The 7,097-nt window shown below is 37.6% G+C and overlaps 1 pseudogene; it reads left to right on the top strand.

Annotated features, from left to right (window-relative positions):
• Positions 1–4,926: 4,926 nt before the first annotated feature.
• LOC147806686 (small subunit ribosomal RNA) lies at positions 4,927–5,750 on the top strand (annotated as a pseudogene; the record flags this gene model as incomplete).
• Between the last annotated feature and the right edge of the window lie 1,347 nt (positions 5,751–7,097).

Below are 7,097 nucleotides of genomic sequence, written 5' to 3'. Positions count from 1 at the left end.
AGTACCGAAATCGTCAGAATTTTCTAAGTACCGAAATCGTCAGAAATTTTCTAAGTACCGAAAACTTCTGAGTCTTTTCAAAGTACCGAAAAAGGCAGACATTTTCTAAGTACCGAAATCAACAGAATTTTTCTAAGTACCGAAATCGGCAGAAATTTTCTAAGTACAGAAAACTTCTGAATGTTTTCTAAGTACCGAAAACGTCAGAAATTTTCTAAGGACCGAAAAGGTCAGAAATTTTCTAAGATCCGAAAACGCCATAAATGTTCGAAGTACCGAAGACTTCTAAATGTTTTCTAAGTACCGAAATCGACAGAATTTTTCTAAGTACCGAAAACGTCAGAAATTTTCCAAGTACCGAAATCGACAGAATTTTTCTAAGTACCAAAATCAACAGAATTTTTCTAAGTACCGAAATCAACAGAATTTTTCTAAGTACCGAAATCGGCAGAATTTTTCTAAGTACCGAAAACTTCTGAATGTTTATCAAGTATCGAAATCGTAAGAATTTTTCTAAGTACCGCTAACGTCAGAAATATTCTAAGTACCGAAATCGTCAGAATTTTCTAAGTACCGAAATCGTCAGAAATTTTCTAAGTACCGAAAACTTCTGAGTCTTTTCAAAGTACCGAAAAAGGCAGAACGTCAGAAATTTACAAAGTACCGAAAACTTCCGAGACTTTGCAAAGTACCGAAAAAGGTATAAATTTTCTAAGTACCGAAATCAACAGAATTTTTCTAAGTACCGAAATTGACAGAATTTTTCTAAGTACCGAAATCAACAGAATTTTTCTAAGTACCGAAATCGGCAGAATTTTTCTAAGTATAGAAAATTTCTGAATGTTTAATAAGTATCGAAATCGTAAGAATTTTTCAAAGTACCGAAAACGCCAGAAATGTTCGAAGTACCGAAGACTTCTGAATGTTTTCTAAGTACCGAAATCGACAGAATATTTCTAAGTACCGAAAACGTCTGAAATTTTCCAAGTACCGAAAAAGGCAGAAATTTTCTAAGTACCGAAATCAACAGAATTTTTCTAAGTACCGAAATCGGCAGAAATTTTCTAAGTACAGAAAACTTCTGAATGTTTTCTAAGTACCGAAAACGTCAGAAATTTTCTAAGGACCGAAAAGGTCAGAAATTTTCTAAGATCCGAAAACGCCAGAAATGTTCGAAGTACCGAAGACTTCTGAATGTTTTCTAAGTACCGAAATCGACAGAATATTTCTAAGTACCGAAAACGTCAGAAATTTTCCAAGTACCGAAATCGACAGAATTTTTCTAAGTACCAAAATCAACAGAATTTTTCTAAGTACAGAAATCAACAGAATTTTTCTAAGTACCGAAATCGGCAGAATTTTTCTAAGTACCGAAAACTTCTGAATGTTTATCAAGTATCGAAATCGTAAGAATTTTTCTAAGTACCGCTAACGTCAGAAATATTCTAAGTACCGAAAAAGCAGAATTTTTCAAAGTACCGAAATCGTCAGAATTTTCTAAGTACCGAAATCGGCAGAATTTTTCTAAGTACCGAAAACGTCAGAAATGTTCGAAGTACCGAAGACTTCTGAATGTTTTCTAAGTACCGAAATCGACTGAATATTTCTAAGTACCGAAAACGTCAGAAATTTTCCAAGTACCGAAATCGTCAGAAATTTTCTAAGTACCGAAAACTTCTGAGTCTTTTCAAAGTACCGAAAAAGGCAGAAATTTTCTAAGTACCGAAAAAGGCAGAAATTTTCTAAGTACCGAAATCAACAGAATTTTTCTAAGTACCGAAATCAAAAGAATTTTTCGAAGTACTGAAATCAACAGAATTTTTCTAAGTACCGAAATCGGCAGAAATTTTCTAAGAACAGAAAACTTCTGAATGTTTTCTAAGTATCGAAAACGTCAGAAATTTTCTAAGGACCGAAAAGGTCAGAAATGTTCTAAGATCCGAAATCATCAGAAATTTTCTAAGTACCGAAAAGGTCAGAAATTTTCTAAGATCCGAAATCATCAGAATTTTCTAAGTACCGAAATCGGCTGAATTTTTCTAAGAACCGAAAACGTCAGAAATTTTCTAAGTACCGAAAACTTCTGAGTCTTTTCAAAGTACCGAAAAAGGCAGAACGTCAGAAATTAACAAAGTACCGAAAACTTTCGAGACTTTGCAAAGTACCGAAAAAGGTAGAAATTTTCTAAGTACCGAAATCAACAGAATTTTTCTAAGTACCGAAATTGACAGAATTTTTCTAAGTACCGAAATCAACAGAATTTTTCTAAGTACCGAAAACGTCAGAAATTTTCTAAGTACCGAAAACTTCCGAGTCTTTTCAAAGTACCGAAAAAGGCAGAAATTTTCGAAGTACCGAAGACTTCTGAGTCTTTTCAAAGTACCGAAATCAAAAGAATTTTTCGAAGTACTGAAATCAACAGAATTTTTCAAGTACCGAAATCGGCAGAAGTTTTCTAAGTACAGAAAACTTCTGAATGTTTTCTAAGTACCGAAAACGTCAGAAATTTTCTAAGGACCGAAAAGGTCAGAAATTTTCTAAGATCCGAAATCATCAGAAATTTTCTAAGTACCGAAAAGGTCAGAAATTTTCTAAGATCCGAAATCATCAGAATTTTCTAAGTACCGAAATCGGCAGAATTTTTCTAAGTACCGAAAACGTCAGAAATTTTCTAAGTACCGAAAACTTCTGAGTCTTTTCAAAGTACCGAAAAAGGCAGAACGTCAGAAATTTACAAAGTACCGAAAACTTCCGAGACTTTTCAAAGTACCGAAAAAGGCAGAAATTTTCTAAGTACCGAAATCAGCAGAATTTTTCTAAGTACCGAAATTGACAGAATTTTTCTAAGTACCGAAATCGGCAGAATTTTTCTAAGTATAGAAAATTTCTGAATGTTTAATAAGTATCGAAATCGTAAGAATTTTTCAAAGTACCGAAAACGCCAGAAATGTTCGAAGTACCGAAGACTTCTGAATGTTTTCTAAGTACCGAAATCGACAGAATATTTCTAAGTACCGAAAACGTCTGAAATTTTCCAAGTACCGAAAAAGGCAGAAATTTTCTAAGTACCGAAATCAACAGAATTTTTCTAAGTACCGAAATCGGCAGAAATTTTCTAAGTACAGAAAACTTCTGAATGTTTTCTAAGTACCGAAAACGTCAGAAATTTTCTAAGGACCGAAAAGGTCAGAAATTTTCTAAGATCCGAAAACGCCAGAAATGTTCGAAGTACCGAAGACTTCTGAATGTTTTCTAAGTACCGAAATCGACAGAATATTTCTAAGTACCGAAAACGTCAGAAATTTTCCAAGTACCGAAATCGACAGAATTTTTCTAAGTACCAAAATCAACAGAATTTTTCTAAGTACAGAAATCAACAGAATTTTTCTAAGTACCGAAATCGGCAGAATTTTTCTAAGTACCGAAAACTTCTGAATGTTTATCAAGTATCGAAATCGTAAGAATTTTTCTAAGTACCGCTAACGTCAGAAATATTCTAAGTACCGAAAAAGCAGAATTTTTCAAAGTACCGAAATCGTCAGAATTTTCTAAGTACCGAAATCGGCAGAATTTTTCTAAGTACCGAAAACGTCAGAAATGTTCGAAGTACCGAAGACTTCTGAATGTTTTCTAAGTACCGAAATCGACTGAATATTTCTAAGTACCGAAAACGTCAGAAATTTTCCAAGTACCGAAATCGTCAGAAATTTTCTAAGTACCGAAAACTTCTGAGTCTTTTCAAAGTACCGAAAAAGGCAGAAATTTTCTAAGTACCGAAAAAGGCAGAAATTTTCTAAGTACCGAAATCAACAGAATTTTTCTAAGTACCGAAATCAAAAGAATTTTTCGAAGTACTGAAATCAACAGAATTTTTCTAAGTACCGAAATCGGCAGAAATTTTCTAAGAACAGAAAACTTCTGAATGTTTTCTAAGTATCGAAAACGTCAGAAATTTTCTAAGGACCGAAAAGGTCAGAAATGTTCTAAGATCCGAAATCATCAGAAATTTTCTAAGTACCGAAAAGGTCAGAAATTTTCTAAGATCCGAAATCATCAGAATTTTCTAAGTACCGAAATCGGCTGAATTTTTCTAAGAACCGAAAACGTCAGAAATTTTCTAAGTACCGAAAACTTCTGAGTCTTTTCAAAGTACCGAAAAAGGCAGAACGTCAGAAATTAACAAAGTACCGAAAACTTTCGAGACTTTGCAAAGTACCGAAAAAGGTAGAAATTTTCTAAGTACCGAAATCAACAGAATTTTTCTAAGTACCGAAATTGACAGAATTTTTCTAAGTACCGAAATCAACAGAATTTTTCTAAGTACCGAAAACGTCAGAAATTTTCTAAGTACCGAAAACTTCCGAGTCTTTTCAAAGTACCGAAAAAGGCAGAAATTTTCGAAGTACCGAAGACTTCTGAGTCTTTTCAAAGTACCGAAATCAAAAGAATTTTTCGAAGTACTGAAATCAACAGAATTTTTCAAGTACCGAAATCGGCAGAAGTTTTCTAAGTACAGAAAACTTCTGAATGTTTTCTAAGTACCGAAAACGTCAGAAATTTTCTAAGGACCGAAAAGGTCAGAAATTTTCTAAGATCCGAAATCATCAGAAATTTTCTAAGTACCGAAAAGGTCAGAAATTTTCTAAGATCCGAAATCATCAGAATTTTCTAAGTACCGAAATCGGCAGAATTTTTCTAAGTACCGAAAACGTCAGAAATTTTCTAAGTACCGAAAACTTCTGAGTCTTTTCAAAGTACCGAAAAAGGCAGAACGTCAGAAATTTACAAAGTACCGAAAACTTCCGAGACTTTTCAAAGTACCGAAAAAGGCAGAAATTTTCTAAGTACCGAAATCAGCAGAATTTTTCTAAGTACCGAAATTGACAGAATTTTTCTAAGTACCGAAATCAACAGAATTTTTCTAAGTACCGAAATCGGCAGAATTTTTCTAAGTACCGAATATTTCTGAATGTTTAATAAGTATCGAAATCGTAAGAATTTTTCTAAGTACCGAAAACGCCGGAAATGTTCGAAGTACCGAAGACTTCTGAATGTTTTCTAAGTACCGAAAACGTCAGAAATTTTCCAAGTACCAAAATCGACAGAATTTTTCTAAGTACCGAAATCGGCCGATAATGGAATAGGACCTCGGTTCTATTTTGTTGGTTTTCGGAACACGAGGTAATGATTAAGAGGGACAGACGGGGGCATTCGTATTGCGACGCTAGAGGTGAAATTCTTGGACCGTCGCAAGACGAACTACTGCGAAAGCATTTGCCAAGAATGTTTCCATTAATCAAGAACGAAAGTTAGAGGTTCGAAGGCGATCAAATACCGCCCTAGTTCTAACCATAAACGATGCCAGCCACCGATCCGGCAGTGTTCCTCACATGACACGCCCGGCAGCTTCCGGGAAACCAAAGCTTTTTGGTTCCGGGGGAAGTATGGTTGCAAAGCTTAAACTTAAAGGAATTGACGGAAGGGCATTACTGGAATAATGGTAAATATCTGCCTTGAACGAGGAATTCCCAGTAAGCACGAGTCATCAGCTCGTGTTGATTACGTCCCTGCCCTTTGTGCAAACCGCCCGTCGCAACATCCGATGGAATGATTTAGTGAGGTCCTCGGACTGGCGCTCTGGCTGACCTCCGGGTCGAGCCGGCGTGCCGGAAAGTTGATCGAACTTGGTCATTTAGAGGAAGATAACGCGTAACAAGGTTTCCGTAGGTGAACCTGCGGAAGGACAATTAAAGATGGGTGCCAGTAGGCTCCGACATCGGCCTACGCCCTGGGATCCTTCACTGGCGATCCCCGCCTCGACCGCAACTGTCAGTGCCGTGTGGGCGTGCCTGTTTCCCAGCCCTTCGACCTGGGGAAGAGGGAGGTCCTTTGCTGGGCTAGGCTTGAAGAGGGGGCTCGACCTGAGAGAGCTCCCCGCCCCGTTGGTGCCGATGCATTTTCCCCCTTCTCGGAGGAAAACTCTTGATTCAAAACTCTCGAACGCAAAATGGCTCTAGTCGGCCGAATCGAAACTACCCTCTCCGAGTAGTGGATCACTCGGTCCACGGGTCGGAGAAGAACGCAGAACATGTGGTACAGTGTGAGTACATTTGGTACAAGTGGTTGGTCTAATGACCAGTGGTGCGAAGATACCATCTGTGGGATAAGGACTGATTGCCCTAAGTCACCATCCCTTTTAGGCAATTAAAGATGGGTGCCAGTAGGCTCCGACATCGGCCTACACACGGGGATCCTCCACTCGCGATCCCCGCCTCGAACGCAATTGTCAGTGCCGTGTGGGCGTGCCTGTTTCCCATCCCTTCGTCTTGGGGAAGAGGGAGGTCCTTCGCAGGGCTAGGCTTGAAGAGGGTGCTCGACCTGAGAGAGCTCCCCGCCCCGTTGGTGCCGACGCATTTTCCCCCTTCTCGGAGGAAAACTCTTGATTTGAAACTCTCGAACGCAAAACGAAGTCTCTGAATGTGATTGGCGCAATATGGGTTCATTTGGTGAACGTGGTTGGTACATTTTTGGTACATGAGGTGGGTCGAATGACCAATGGTGCGAAGATGCCATCTGTGGCATAATGACTGAACGCCCTCAGTCAGAATCCCTTTTGAACTCATCATCAGTAGACCGTCGTTAATTTTTTTCATGTCTTATTTGATCGTGTGTGCGAATTTCGTACTTTGAATCGAGTCTTTCGAGTCATTAAGTAAAAAAAAATTTTTTTAAGCCCTTATTTGATCGTGTGTGCGAATTTCGTACTTTGAATCGAGTCTTTCGAATCATTAAGTAAAATTTTTTTTTATTTTAAAAGACAATATTTGATCGTGTGTGCGAATTTCGAACGGTACTTGATCGTGTGTGCGAATTTCGAACGGTATTTGATCGTGTGTGCGAAATTCACAAATCTTTTTTCTTCATGTCTTTCCTTGATCGTGTGTGCGAATTTCTAAATGTTTTTTTCTTTCATGTGTTTCGTTGATCGTGTGTGTGAATTTCTTAATTTTTTTTTCTTCATGTCTTTCCTTGATCGTGTGTGCGAATTTCTAATTTTTTTTTCTTTCTTCAAAAGTCTTTCCTTGATCGTGTGTGCG

Source organism: Parasteatoda tepidariorum, chromosome 8 (assembly GCF_982258835.1).
Source record: "Parasteatoda tepidariorum strain Cologne lab strain chromosome 8, Ptep-v5.0, whole genome shotgun sequence".
NCBI lineage: Eukaryota > Metazoa > Arthropoda > Arachnida > Araneae > Theridiidae > Parasteatoda > Parasteatoda tepidariorum.
This window is presented reverse-complemented; position numbering and strand designations above follow the sequence as displayed.